Here is a 16,368-nt window from a genome sequence, read left to right on the forward strand (position 1 = left end):
AATGTCCTCAACATGGAGCCAGACCATGTCTCCTTTATCTGAAGTCATGAATTAGGTGTCATTATAGCAACATTTCCCCGTCAGCTTTTTATTCCGTGTCAAATGAATACAGCTAATGTCCCTCACCAGCAGTGGTCCTGTTGTCATGGCTCCAGTCTTTAAATAACAGTCTCTCTCATTATTCTGCCTCAACGAAGCCTTTTTGCTTTTAGTCTGGACTCCCACATTGAATGCATGCTGCAGTTCACTGTAATAGATTTATTTGCGCAACACATTATTTCCTTGAAGTCCAAAGCACGTCATACGTCTGAATCATGACTGATATTTTAGGGTGTTGCTGAGTTCGACAGGAAAGGAGTTGAATTACCTGATATATAATAATGCTCTATCCATATCAGCAGCGCACCTGGGATAGATTACTGACTGAAGAGCAACACCTATTCACACTCGCATTCAAATTGCCATGTGTAATTTACCTTTCTGATTCAGTGCAATGCTTACACAGTACCAGAGTCTGTGGGCGGGGATGAGTCATTTCTTCCTGATTTACATGTAAAGGTGAATATATGATATTTTATTAACTTCTTTAGCACTTACATACATTTACAGGTTTTATCAGTCTGTTAAAGTGACGTTTCTCTCAGCTTCATTCAGGCACATGCTGTATGGAAAGAATTCATTGGAAATAGTCAATGCAGATGATATGGATAAAAGTTCAAAGTAAGAGACAGCGGATCTGTTAAATCTGTCAAATCCTTTTTAGAGACCAGTTTTTGTCATTAACTCATTACTTATTAAAGCGTTACAGTAATGTGATGACTTTTTCAGTAGGCACCTTTCGTGGAGGTGATTGCCGATGAATGAAAAAAAAAGTGGCTAGTGTAGCATATTAGTTTTACTGCTGAGCAACTATAAAGTAATGACATTACCTTTTCCATGCATACTAATAACTGAGTAATTGATTACAAATTTTGAGTACCCAATACTGTTGATGCCATTCAATCAGACTTTTGCTGTGATGGAGGTGTTAAAGAGAACCTATTAAATACAACCCAATTATAATTGCCATTGTGCCACCATGAATGTTTCTGTAAATTATTCAAGCACTAGACCGTGCTGCAAGAAGGTTCTGGGTATAAACCTGCCAGCCAACAAAGTGCTTTGAGTTCTCCTCGAGCCCCTTTTGTCTGGGTCCTCCAACTTCCCACAGCCCAGAGACATTCAGGTGGGGAGAATCTGAGTGGTTGGTGTGTTGTGTGTGTGTTATAGTTTTTTCGTTTCTGTATGTCAGTCCTGTGATGGAGACCTGTCCAGAGTGGACCACACATCTTGCCCAATGTCAGCTGGAATTGGCTGCAGCCCCCTCGTGAGCCTCAAGAGAGAAGTGGATGCATAGATACACTTTCACACACATACATTTGCATAAAGAGGTGTATCAGGATGTGTGCAGAACCTGCTTTAGCCCTCCTTGAAAAAACAAGCTGTCTCATTTCTTTGTTGTTGCTTTGAAAAATGAAATTATTTCCATACTAACCTGTTTTCTGTCTGAATGCCTGCTATTTTAAAGAAAAAGTTTAAATTTCTTGAGTTGAAAGAATTGTACTGAAATGGATTTTATATTTAAACTGGATTGCCTTTTTTCAATTAAAACATTCAAAAAATACTTTTTTGGAATACACAAAGTTTACGCTCATGTTTGCTCGTCTGGAGTTTTTTTCCCTGGATATTCTGGAGCAGTGATACGTTTCTGGGCACATAAACACAACCTGTTGATCAGTGAACTAACATTAATTAATATTAATAGTATAGTGTCAAAAAACTAGCTTGTGCATGTGGACCAAACAAGAGGATCCTGTGGGGTGACCTGATAGACAAAGGCTTAAGTGCATCCACGTTGAGCTGCTGATCCGCAGCACCTATAAGACATTCTTTTGAAAAAAAAATTGTAAAAGTCAGTCCTGTGTTGTGTAGTTGTGTTTGTCAAAGAGGAATGAAGTTATGTATCTGGTGTTTTCATGTGATATGTGCTTCAAGGCCAGGAGGATTTGAGCAGTGACTCAGGCTGTTAATGTATTTCTGGCAGCTTCTGTCTGACAAACACACACAGGCTGAGTGTGTTGTTTTTGTGATTTCACAGAATTTTCTCTTGTTTTCTGCATCGGACTCTGATGCTGGCGACATCTTGGCGCCGTCTTGTTCAGTGTGACCCGAAAAAGTCTGAAAAACACTTCACTTCCTTGATTCCAAGAAAGGCTCTGGATTCGGCCCCAGTTTATCTCAAAAGTGGGAGACGACAATCTTGATGAGTGGAGTGAGAAACCCTTTTGTCTCTGCGCTTTAGATACGACAGTCCCTCTGACAGCTAAATTATTGATCCCGACAATTAATCTGTAAAAGCAGCAGGAAGGTGTCCTTTCAGACATTAGTTTTTTTCATTCTGCCGCTCCGATGCAGGGCGAGCACTCAGCCTGCTCCATGATTGCTTTGTGCTCCTCCTGGGCCCCCAGCAGCTCACATCTTTCAGAGAATTTGTTTTCAAATGGCATCACTGGAGACTCTTTGTGTCTCACTGTTCAGTTTTGTAAAGCACTTCTAGGTAAATAATGCATGTTCCCCCTGTAAAGGCCACTACACTGGCAGGGGGTGCAGAAGTTATTCTGTGTTTTTGTTGGCGTGCTGAGCAAACATGCACTGACCTATGTGTATGTTCTAATTTATGGTACAAATACTGTATCAGACGGTGAGTCTATATATAAGAGCTCAGTGTCTGCACTCTTACAAAACTTTATAGTCAATTGATTGGTGGGTGGTTGTCTCTACATCACTCTGTTTTGGATGCATTCAAATGCAATGAAGAAGTATATTAAATATAAATATATGAATTGAATTAAATTGGTGGTTTGTCATTAGAACATTGTAAGATGTAAGTGTTTAAGACAATACACCAAAATCCAACCAAACTTATATTTTTTTTATGAATAATTTGTGGAGATATCATGTTTTTTTTGTAAATTAAACAATTAGAATGGAAAATCTTCCTCTCAAATCAATGATAACTAGCAGTACTAACATTGAGGTCTGTGGATTATCCAGGATAATTGTTTAGCCTTTGTTGTGTTATGGCTCTAGTCCACTAATTTGACTATTTAGCTACTAGAAATTTTGTACATACATCAGTTTTCAGTGCGGTTTCAGAAGTTATTTGGTCAGGACTAATGCTTCATTGAAATAGCCGACGTACTGACTGAATATGTGTTGTTCAATAAATCAATTTGTTCTGTCTGTCCTGTCTGTCCGACGTGTCACCATGATAATGTTGGTTGATAACAGTTGTTAATATAATAACGTTAGTTGATATTGTTTGTCACTGTAATAATGTCGGTTTGCTGCTGCTGATGTAGCGAATGGCGTCCCAACTCCTACGGAAACATTTCCTTGCCCTCTCCCTTGTGGCTCTGTTTGGAGGGGACACTTCATATGTAGGGGGAGGGCAAACATACAACATTTCGTACAACGTACAACATTCCAGTCAACTTTACAATGTTTGGGTTGAGGCAAAACAATCTCAAAACGTACACACATTATAAAATCAGACACCAGAAGTAAGTGAAAACACAATAACTGGCTTGCACATTCTGGCAATTTATTTTGCTAATAATCCTCAGAATGATACATTTTTAAAGCTGATGAGCAATCACCAACTTTTGGATTTGATCAAACATAGTTCAATGAATAAAATACTAATGTTAATCATCCCGTAAAAAAATGTGTTCCCTTCAGCCCGAGCAACTTGGGAAACTTGAGAAAGCCCAACTGAGGATAATGTGTTCATAACTCTATTCTGGGCTCCTCGCTTTTGTAAATATCACGGAGGGGAACTCAATCATATGGTTGAGCTCGCTTCTTTTTCACATTAATTTCTTCCTATTTGCTCTTTAAAAGGTCACAGGCTGCAGAGCTGCCACAGGCAGGCAGTCACTCCTGGAGGGAAGGACGGGAATAGAACTGTTGTCCACGGTGTAGTTTGGGCCACAGGTTCATAACTGTGGTAGTAACACTCTGAACGCCCGGGGACACACATGTAAATGTAAAACTGACCAGGAAGGACAGAGATACAACATATTCTCTTTCCAACATTACTGTGGTTCATAATAGAAGGACTGAGAGAGTGAATGTCACATCAATGTTCTTTCAATTCCAGTTGTGTGTTCAGTGTGTGTGTGTGGTTGTGTGTGTGTGTGTTGTTGTAGCATTTCTGTCAGTTTTGTCCCAGCAATATTGTCTTACCCATGCAAGATACAGTCATGAAACTTTGGTGTGTAGTTGGTAACTATCTTTACCCAATGTACTCATTGCACTGCTGATGAAATGTAATAATGACTTCTTAATACTCTTTTTTTGTATACAGAAAACACAAAGAAATACACCTACACAAAACATGCAGAATACACAAATTATAAAATAGAAAGATAAAGCCCAAAGAAGAAAAAGGGAACCCAACGACCCCATCTCCAGAATCCCTGGCACGGGTCTCTACTGCTAAGGTCTTTTGAGGTTAAAAAAAAATAAAAATAAAGCCTCTATGACTGAGTCCTTTGCTCCATGGACTCAACCAGTTGGCAACTCTAAGGATATAATGTATAGGTACATCACATCTAAAGTTTGCATGTAATAATGTCATCATTACTTCTCAGTAACCATGTAATATCAATAATCACCTGTAATGATAATATAATTATATACATTTAGTATATTCCTATCACATTATTATATTTTAATTTCCTCATATTTATTACATATCCTACCTTCAACCAATTGTCTCACTTAGACCATATGAATACCTAGGACAGAGCTTGTCAAGATGGATAGCTGATTACTGAAATTCTCTGGAAAACGTCCATATATACTATTAAAATTTACAATTCACATGTTTTTTGACAATGATACACCGGTTTCCCCAAAAATGGAGTGGATGTATGAACAGCCGTATCTCAGGATCCAGCAGATTTCACAGTAATTTTGACACAGCGGCTCTCTAACCCTGCCAACAAACTCAAAACTCATCAGCACCTTGCACCGATCAACCACAAAATTAAAACCAGTTACATATTGTTTTAATGTTGCATATCAGCACATTTATCAGTTGTTAAGTGCTAAGATTATTGAAAAATTGAGTCGTGCTACTTTAATTGCAAATTGAATTTCCGAGAAAATGTCTTGTAATAGACAAACACATTTTAATTGTTATTTTTATGATGAGGGTTGACTGTGGGGAGACAGCAGGGATAGACAGCTTTGAACCCTGTGGTACTGTTATTCTGTATGTGATGTATTAAAGATAATAGATTAAATCTAGATGAGACGCACAGAGAAGAGGAGATGGTAAAAAAGTTCTGCTAGGGTATTCAGTGATGTAATATTTTCCTCTTCATCGACCAGGATGACCTGAAAAGAGCAGACACCTGGATAACCACATACACATAGATGATTATTTGCAGTATCTTAAGGTTGATCCTGACAAATGTTACCCCGAGCCGCAGACGTTCTTGGTCCCGTTCTTTAACTTCTTAAATGGAGCTATTATTAACTTTCCTGCAGAGGTGAAGCACTTTCTGGCTCTCAGACATTAATGAAAAGGTAGTCAGCACATGAATAATTCAGGCTGGTCCTCCTCATTCATGGCTGAAATCGGGCTCATATACCCTCTTCACCCAACACTTTCTCCTCCTTTAGCTGAAATCTACTCAAGATCTTTCTTTCTGCTGTTGAGATTTTCATTATGCGACTGTAGGGTTTGCAGAAAGACAGATTTCATCTCAGGATTATGATCATATGTCCACCGTGAACACAAACAGGAATCTATGATAATGTGAAAATTTCAAATTGTTAAGCCTCAGCAGTTCACAAAGAGCTGTTGGGGAAATCATCATTTGAGATTTGTCTCACAAATTCTCTCTTTATACTATAACTTAATAGAATTTATAGAAATGCTTATTTGTAAGTTATTTCTTTATCTTCATATACATTTATTTGAACAAAAGCCCAGTGATTTTAATTCGTTTTAACGTTGCAATGCATTGAAAGTGTTAGGTTGTCGGATTGTTTGCAGAACAGTCATCAGTTCACACAGAATTTTACTCTGCGACCTGTTTCATTAAAAGCCGTTTTCAGACCTACGGGGTAAAATTCAAAGCATTGACTATGGAGTTTACCCAGAGTTTCCCTTTCACACATGCACAACCCAGTGGGAGGTTTTCTGCACAGACACTTTCCCATCAGCAACAAATCCTTGCCATTATTCAGGCGACAGGTGGAGCAGGCGGTTGCAGCAGACAGAGGCAGGAAGTGACGTAATAACTCCACTGCGGAGGTAACGTGATTTTGTTTACAACACAAAGACACCGTCATAAGCTCATATCACCTTAAACTCTCCTGACTTCTTCGTCTGTGTCTTCTACTTGTGTCTCACCACATTTCCACTTGGAGATATTTGTTTTCTTTTTAGCATTTTTAGACATCAGAGCAAGGCTTGGGAAAGCAAGCAGAGCATTGGCAAGACTCCAGTCAATCTGGAAGACAAAGTCAGTACAGCCTGAGAACAAAGGTCAAACTCTACAACATCCATGTCAAACATGGTCTACTTAATGGCTCAGAAATGCTGGCGCGTGACATGAACAAGATAATCACCTTAAACGATGGATGCCTCAGGAAAACATGCTGCATCTTCTCACCTGAAACGATCTCAAATTAAGAACTTCACAAGAAGAGAGTGTGTTGCTAGAGATCAGATGCTTGCATATACAATTGCTTGGGCATGTGCTCAGAATGGACCAGGACTGCAGACCTGAAGGCCATGAAAGAGAGGGGTCTGACAGGGAGAGACCCAACACATAGCCCATGAAGACAGGCTCACATGGATGCCGATTGTGGATAACTTACGCCCTTCAAGGGATAAAGAGGACTAGGTCTAAAGTCAGTCTTTCAGTCAACTGTTATTACCAATACAGCAGCATAAGGATAAGAAAGAACAAAAAATGAAAGAAAGAAAAGAAGGAGTTGGTTTCATTTTGACAATTAGATAATTTTGAAGGAACATATCTCCACTGACATGGAGGTCAATCTAAATGTTTAATCACTTCAACACTTCATTGGCTTGATCACATTAGCCTCCCCACTGCCTGGGAATCAGTACACTGTGATTATAGAATCAATGGCTATAATCAATGTGTATGTGCAGCGCTGAATCATTGGGAAAATCCTTTGTCCCAAACCACAGAGGTGCTTTATATTATCCAAAGTTCAAAGTTATTTTTAGGCTGTTGTCCTCTAGTTCCTCAACATCTGACCCTAACCCAGCGTTTTCTGAGCAGTCTCTTGGGGCAAGAGGATTGATAACAGCTTGAGGTTTAACTTCAGAGATGCAGGACGTGTGCTGGAGGGTCCCCTAGTCCCTTGGCTAAAAGCTTGAAGGCAACAAAGGACAGTGTTTTGTTCCTCAGGGATGCTGGATGTCAGAGAACCTGCTATAGGGGATATTGAATATTGTTAGTGTATCTCCCTGGATGGTTCTGTTTATCCAAGCTATGAAAATCCACAAGGAAGGGTTCATTTTGCCACTAGACAATGCCCAGTGTAAAGAAAAGACGGGCAGACGATCAACAGACACAATGGCAAGCTGCTAGAACAGTGGTTCTTAACCTTATTGGAGGTACTGAACCCTGCAAGCTTCATCAGTGCATTCACCGAACCCTTCGTAATTGGAAAAATAAAATATGATTTCTTCAAAACATATAGGTATATATTTTATTAGTGCACAAAATGAACGATGCATCAGTTCACACAAAATCACTGTGTTCAAAGAACAAAACCAACAAAACATGAATTTCACACAAAAGCATAACTCAATGAATATTTACTTCAAATCAATGTGACTTTTGCTGTTGCCTTTCAGATACAAGGTCAGAAATGCGCGTCTTCACCTTGGCATGTGCCACTCTCATATCATTTTCGCAACAAAGTCTGTTCCTTTTCTTAATTTTCATGTCTACCATCCTCGAAAAAGATTGCTCGCAAAGATTGCAAAGATACAACGTTTTATAAAATTGTCAACTTGGCATTGCAAATCATGCATTGAGGACGCCTACTCCCATCACGTTCCCCTATACACGTGAATCCATATTGTACGTATTCGTCCAACCACTTTCTTTTTTTGCTCGTCATAGTAAGTATGAAGGGATTGAAAGATTCAAATAATGTGGCGTGATCAGCTGCAGCCAATGATGGCCAAGCGGACGTCTAGAATTATACAAGTGGGCTGAATTTATTTTCTTGTACCCAAAGAGCTGGTTTGAGATGAGGCACTGGCTCCTGACCGGCCCTTGAACTGCCGTGATACAAAAGCGATATTTGTTTCTGCCAATCGTCTTCATGACTCTTGTGCTACACCATGTTTTACCTGGAATTACAAGTAGGAGTCAGATGTGAGTGTTTTTTTTTTCATTCAGCTGCTTGTAATTATGTTAACATTATAGCATCTTAGCAGGGGAGAGTATGTATGTAAAGCATGTAAAGATTAAGAAGGTTGTCATTAGTGTCTCTTTCATATGTGGTTAATACAAACAGATGGAACAGCGGTCCCTTCAAAATGAGGATTCATAATTTTTCCTGGTGTTACCGGCAAATGGTAAATGCCCACAGTTGTTGCTGCCAAGATAACACCACACACAGTAATTTAAGATACTTACGTGGGCATGTTAGGTGAAAAATCAGCCAGAGAGACTGCAGTGATGAATCACAAGGTTTTTTTTTTCCTGCAGATTCCTGTCAAGGAAATGCATATTTTGTTTCTCAGTTGTTTCTACAGATGCCAGTAATTGTGCATGAAGTTAACCTATGCTTCACTTTTGCAAAACTTAATCATGTACACGCTAAATTCCACTGATCTTACATCAAATAATTTAACCATTTCCAGGATTTTCACGAGAATTATGTCTGTAAGTAAATTGGCCACATATATCCAGTGTTACCTAAGGTAAGTGCAAAGAAAAAATCAGATATCAATGGATTTCTTTCTTTCCATCTGAGCGTTTGAACTGAAGACAAAGAGGCCCCAATACCCTGGATCAAACTGGTTCACCCTGACAGAGTTAGTTAAAGACCTATGTTCTTTCAAAACTGTCTGAAAGAACAGCAATATTATCAGTCTGCATTATTATTCAAAATTTGCACCAATAAACAACAAATTCTCCGTAACTGAGACATGTGATAAATGCATTAACACTACAAAGCTGTGAAGATTCACTCAGCAGGGGAACAGGAGGACGCCCAAACCTCCGCCTCCGCCAACCTGACAAGTTGCAAGAAATATGGTCCCATCTTCGCTTCTGCTGCTGAGTTATGGTGTTAAATCGTGGTGAGAAAAGTTGTTTTGTGTTTTAATTATATCACAGTGAAGGTGACCGTTGACCCTTAGGATACAACATTTCATCACTTCTTCATAGATAGATCTTGGTGAGATACTTTGTCAGAATTAGAATGCGAATTCCAGAGTTGTAGCCAAAAAGTCAGAGTGAAGCATTTCACTCAAACATAACCTTTGACCGACAAATTATAATTAGTTCATCCTTGAGTGTATTACTGATAGTTTGCTTTCACAGGAATGGTATTGATAGATGAAATGGACAACCAGCACCAGCATAGATACATAACAAATGTGGAGGGCTCCATGTACCCCAAACTGCATGACACATCCTGGTGACTAACGTCTAGGCAGCCTCATGGACCTGCACCACCTGCTTACTGAGTATCGAAATGAGGGTAGGAATGATTTGAATCAACCTGATCTGCAAATCCTATTAATATCATGGCTTATTTCCAGTGCAGTGCTTCCACATAACAAATGCATGATTTATCTGTAGTGAAACTCACTTATTAAGCTACCTGCTAAGGATCCTATGTTTTCAAGCCTCTCTGTTCGTTAGTCGGTTTGCCAACAAGATTACGCAAAAAACTACATTGACACTGATTTCCCAATGAAGAATGCTTGGATCTTGATAAATAAAAATATAATATACACAAGTAAGCATCTTCAATCCAAAGTGGTGTTAATCTAAGTTTTAGCTAATCCTTAATTATTAGGGCCATCAACATAGATGATGATTCAATCTCACTGTTCTTCTTGGACATATCGTCAAAAAAGGTGCTAAAATGTCACTATTTGGTTCCTGCCCGCACCAAACAGCATGTACTTCTGGAAATCTCTGGCGTCTTCTTTCTCATCGTTTGTCCCATATAATAACTCAAAACGTGGGTACATCAATAACAGAAGGCAACACAAGATATTAATAACGCGCGATAGGTTTCAAGTTTTTAATCAAGTTAGAGATGAATATATTTAGTCTCTTAATTACACAGAAGAACAACTCCAGAGATCATCTTTTCTGCATGACACTCAGAGATCGCCATATGCAAATTCATGTTCCTTCCATTTCAATAGTAAATCACGCCCCCTCACAGAGAGTTAGAGGAGACTGCTGGACAAGAGTGGGAGTGAGCCTATGATTTGAGTAATCTCTCTCTCAATCGGCAGGCGCCGACTTAAATACCTCTGCTTAATTGCTGTGTCATGACGGGATAACTACCACTGTCGATCCAACCATTCACAGCGACTGACAGAACTTCACACTACCCAATGCTCCTCGGCTGTTTGCATGGTCCTGCAGGGAACTGTGGGGGCTCATTGGCGGCAAAACAACAGCAGAAGAGAAATTAACATAAGAGTCAAGGTGAGTTTCAGGATTAGTGCGTGTGAACATCAGATGTACAACTTGAATTCCACCTCAGGTTGACTCGTTTTCATTTTGTGCTAATGTAGCCTCTTCACACTTCACACAGCCACAGCAACACCATCCATGTGTCAGACATCTGAGGGCTTTAACACATATTTTGAGGGACAGTTGCCATATTTGCATTGAGTCGAAACCTTCAAAAGTTCCACCTCACCTTAACTGCCTTCTGCCATGGCCATTGAAGAAACTCTAACACTCAAATGGGGGCTTATAAATGTACTTACTTATTAACCCCTGTGGGACATCTGTCTGCAATGATTTTCTTCTTGCTCGTGAGGGTGTGTTAGTCGAATTTACTTGTGCTTTCTAGCTGGTTACTTTCGCTGTTGGTTCTGTTCCCAAGAAATTCAAGCGCAAAGAAGAAACAGAAAGGCATCAATCTCGTTTTTGACAGACGTGTTGCCCGAATATAAAAGAAGAGCAGAGGAGAACTACAATCAACGTGGGCATGAACTGAAGCTGGGTGCAAGTGTGTCGTTTTAATGCAAGCAGAGCAAATCTAAGCACAAACAGGGGATATTTGACTGTGAATGCATGGTTTTGAGTGCATCATAAAATCTGAACATGAAATCAATAAGTCCTGCTGTCAAACTGAACGCGCCCTTGAATAAAGATAGGGGAAAACAACCATATTCGTGTACATGTCCTCATTGGATATTTAGTATGGCCAGTAGATAATGATTCTCAGGCTGATGTTGTGGAGGTTGTTGACTGTCTGTACTGCTCTCCACCAATCGGAGCTGGAAAGGAACACTGACTCAACATTGCTGTTATAAAGCCCAATCTTTGTTTTGATGTTAATACTGTTAATACTATTGCAGGCGCCAAGGCCAGCAGAGGCCGTTCAGTTATAAGACTTTGAGTCCATCAACACAGGAAAAAACCTGAAACAAGGTCAGAAACACAGAAACACTGGAAAAAGACACATCACAGGGAAACAATGACTCACAGAATAGAACGCGAATTGAGCAGACAAACTGACACAGAATACTGCAAGCAGATATACACAAGGGAGGCTGCAGAGATAACTGAATACAGGTGAAACACACAAAAGGTTAAAAAAAAGACAAGAAATTACTCTTGGTGTTAGGGAAGTACAATACGTGGGAAACTTGTAGGTACTTTACATTAAAGCAAAATGCCTAGAAATGTCCCACACTAGTGGTTACCGAAGAGCAATACTTGGGACACTTGTTGGAACTTATCATTATAGCAAAATGCCTTAAATTGTCCCACACTTGTGGATAGGGATGTACATTATGTGGGACACTTGTAGGCACTTAACATTATAGCAAAAATGCCTAGAAATGTCCCGACCAATCAGAATGAGCCGGACACTTCTCGTCACTTATCTTTGAGGCAAAATGGGTTAGGGTTAGGGTTAGGTTTGCACGATAATATCCAGGGCCGCTGTAATGCACGGGCCATCCAAGGACCTCAGGTGGTGCTCCTAAGCTGAGAGTACGGTTATAATATTCTGAAATTACAGATAGATGGACATTTATTATTTAACTCTGAAAATACAGTTAAACGAACAGTAACAAAGCATTTATGCATGCTTATTTCTCTCCACTCGTCTGAGGAAGGGTCCGTTGCTTAGTCAGGTAAGTCATAGGTCAGTTTTGATTTAAATCTGGAAGCCCTTGCGACGTTTCAAAATATATGTATCTTCTTCACTTATTATCACAAGGGTCCATTAGAATAATCCAAAGAGTCTTTCAAGAAAACATTAAGTCCACAAAAGATGACCAAAAAATATATAAAATAACTCCATGGCCTATTCAAAGTCCTAGGAAATAACAAAAGGTCACGTCCACCAACAAAAGTCTCACAAATGTGCTGAGCTGGAGCAGAATTGTGACATTCGTGCACCATTGTCACTGCTCTTTAGGCCACTGAGATATGGGAAGTCCTCAGTGTTCTCCAAATCACCATTGATGGTAATTCGTGGGTTTGGAATTTATAAACAGCTGTCAGTTACTCTGTTCCAATTTAGTATACTTGTTTTATATCTGTGTTATGTCAAAAATGTTTTTATCTTATGACTTTAACAATAAGGGCTAGATGATTGAAAAAAAAAAACTTGTTTATTGCCACTTTGATCATTTATGTCGAAATCTGACTTTATGAACTGTAGGTTTCCTAGACTGAATCTTTTCCTTTCCTAGGTGAGCAGCATATTTATCTTTATCTCAAGAGAACTGAGTGTTCAAGGACAGAATGTTTTTAACCAAAAATGTGTGTGGGTGTGTGTGTGTGTGTGTGTGTGTGTGTGTGTGTGTGTGTGTGTGTGAGAGTGTTTTAAAGGAAGTAGCTAGCTCTTTAAGAGGCTAAAAATACACTTCAACACTGATGTACCAATGATGACTGACTGCCACAGTCAGAGCCAGACTTGTGGTACTTGGCTTCTTTCCTCTTATTGTATAACATAATGTAACTCAACACACATGCTCAATGTGTATCATCATTTTTCATTTATACACGAAGAAACTTCCACTCCTAAATTCAGGGCGTGAAACCTGCATTTTAACTGTGATTGCTGAGACAGGGTGACACTCAGCATGAGCTCATAAGATCAACATCAGCTGTCTCCAGCGCTGCTGTCACATGGCTGACCACTCCCAGGACAAGAGACAAAAGGACAACAGTCAGTTTCATGGATGTAAAGAGATGTGAAAAGTCATGCCGAGTGAATTTCACAGGATTCTTAGCTGTGATTTTCTTGGCAAGCTGGAGCAGGTGGGGGAGCTGGATGCATTTCAGGTGCTATGGAGGAGAGAGAAAGAAAAAGGCATAGGTGATAAGAGAGGGATTATTGACTGTGCTGTGCAGCGCAACGTGGAGACAAAACCTGCTCCATAATTAATAAGTCAATAACCTGCATACTCAATAACCTGTGCACCTATACACTAAGGAGATTAAAGGCTAACTGCAGTTTCCTCTGGCCATGATGAACCATATTTTAGCTTTCTTATATGTGGTCACCGTGCTTTGGCCTCGTGTTGGTGAGCAGGGAAGATTCAGTGAAATCTGTAATGATCCCTGTGGAGTTTATTTTTTATTTTTGGAAAATTTTAACTTTTTCCCTTTGATAAATATTATATTTCTAGAATTCTGACAGATGTGGGGTAAATTATAGGAAATAGAGGCACCAAATGCCACATTTTTCATTTTTCATTAGGGAGAAAATTATTCCATTATATTTTTATCGTATGTACACAAGTTATCACCTCATGCACATGAGAAAAAAATATATCACACATTTCAAGACATAAGGGGCACTGTAGTTTTTCTACAATACTCCTCACAGGTTTTAAGGGCTTAAAGACACCATTTTCCACACTGAGGCACATTTATAAATAAAGTTAATTTATAAAATCATGTAGAAACAGGTCTGTACTGGCAGGGCTGAACTCAGAAGAGTTCAGCCCTGCAACACACACACGACAGCTTTTCAGTCACAGAGCTGTGTTGATTAGAACACAATGCCCTCATCAGAAAACACAGCCCCTCTGACACTTGGGTCCTATTTATAGCTTTGGGAGAAATTATTGCTTTTTATCTTCATGGACTCGGCTGCAGGTGAACAAGAGAATAGAATGATCACAAAGGTGAATACTGAAGCAGCATATTAGCACTTTACAACCATTCACCCCTCCTCTACTTAATGTAGACTCTACACAGCAAACAGTTTGTCATTTGATGTCATTTCATACATGAGCAAGTTGGTTATGCAGAGAGATTTTCAAGAAAGAATGACTCCAAAATAAAAATCTCCACTCCCCACAGAATGTCAAGATTGTACTGCCCTCTAGTGGATAAATGACACACATCAAGATAAAGCAGTCTTGCATCTGTAATATTTTTTGTTTGTTTAAACTAGTATGAAAAGGACAAATCAAATATTACACAGGGAAACATTTAATGTATTTCTAAACTAATTTCTGATGGAATCGGCATACTGGCGAAAGATTATTTTGACAGTGTGCATGAACACGTGACCTGCACTGACAGGGCTCAATCAAATTACATATGTCCCTTTGATAAAGAACACCAAATCTGAATTAATACATGTTTTGTGTCGTATTTTTTAAATTTCCCCTCCTGTTATAGCTGCACATTGCAAAGTTGGTGTGACAGCATTCGAATTAGTGAGGAAATGTAAGTGTTTGACAGCAGCATGACCGAGGACAATACAACCTGCATCACAGGCTTTCCAATCAATCAAATATATGTTGAACCAATGTTAGATATCTGAGAAGCAGTGTTTGTAAGTGTTTCTCATAGAAAGAATGTTAGGTGATGAAGTAGACATGTTTTCCACTCTCCTTACTTTATATTTTTGATTGATCACTTCATGAAGTGGCTTCCTCTGCTCCATAATCATAACTCCCTGGTTTTTGTCGGTTACCATTTGTCAAAAAGATTTTTGAAATATGGCCCAAATCAATCATGTGAACATGTTTTTGTTCTATTTGTCACAGAGCACTGCACGGACATTGTGAGACAATTCCAAACCACTTCACAGTGAGCACAAGCGTTTGAGCTTTGACAAAAATAATAATGTCATGGAGATGGTTGTGTTATAACGTGTTACTTAAGTTTGAAATTTCATTCACATGTCAGGATCATTTCACCACTTGTTTTGTGCTGTTGAAATTAGACAAGGTGAATGATGGGTTGTGTAAGAAAGCACATGGGTCATACGCCTTCTGTGGGACCATCAGCAACAGTAGATTAATAGTTTCCTGTATTTCTGTAGGGCCTTTTATTACTGTACCTAAATGTAATTGTGATTTACTGCATAAACAAATCAGTGTGGTTATATTTATTGCAAATGATGAATATATTTTTACACATTTCTTTTAAAAATGCCCTTGTGGGAGATTACAGATAGAGATTTGTGTGGATAGAAAAGTGTTGCGTGTGGTACTAGAAACACATGTTGCATTCTTGTAATTGGAAAAGATATGTCACAATAATCTCAACCCAAAAGTTGAATTACAATCATTTTAGATTTGACTTGCTTCTTACAGTCACGTTTATAAAGAATTTACCTGCCTCAAGTGCTGCGATACTGTGACCGAAAGGACATAGTCACATGATAACAGAGAGTTGTATACAGGATCTGGATGGTCAGGGGGTCAACTGTCACAAGAGCCTCAGCAAAGAGTGAAGGCCTCAGCTGCCCCAGTCTTTGTCTTTAATGCTAACTGAAAAGTCATTGTTCTATCCGACTGTGGAGGGGTGTCAGATTTCAGCTGACTATTGGTCCAAAAAGGGTAAATGACATACTAAATAATATAAAACAGTCTGCGCCCCTGGATTGATTTACATTTTTGGTCTGTAATTATTACAGTTTTTATATTCTTGTTGCTACATATTATGTGGTTATTATAGGCTATGTCGTTTTACTTTTGATGTATTTTCATAATGTTAATTATTGTGTTTACATATTAAGTAAACTAAGACGTCTGAACCTCTTTAATGTTTGGTCTGTAATTATTAGTTTATAAATTAT

Source organism: Limanda limanda, chromosome 12 (genome assembly GCF_963576545.1).
Source record: "Limanda limanda chromosome 12, fLimLim1.1, whole genome shotgun sequence".
Lineage (NCBI taxonomy): Eukaryota > Metazoa > Chordata > Actinopteri > Pleuronectiformes > Pleuronectidae > Limanda > Limanda limanda.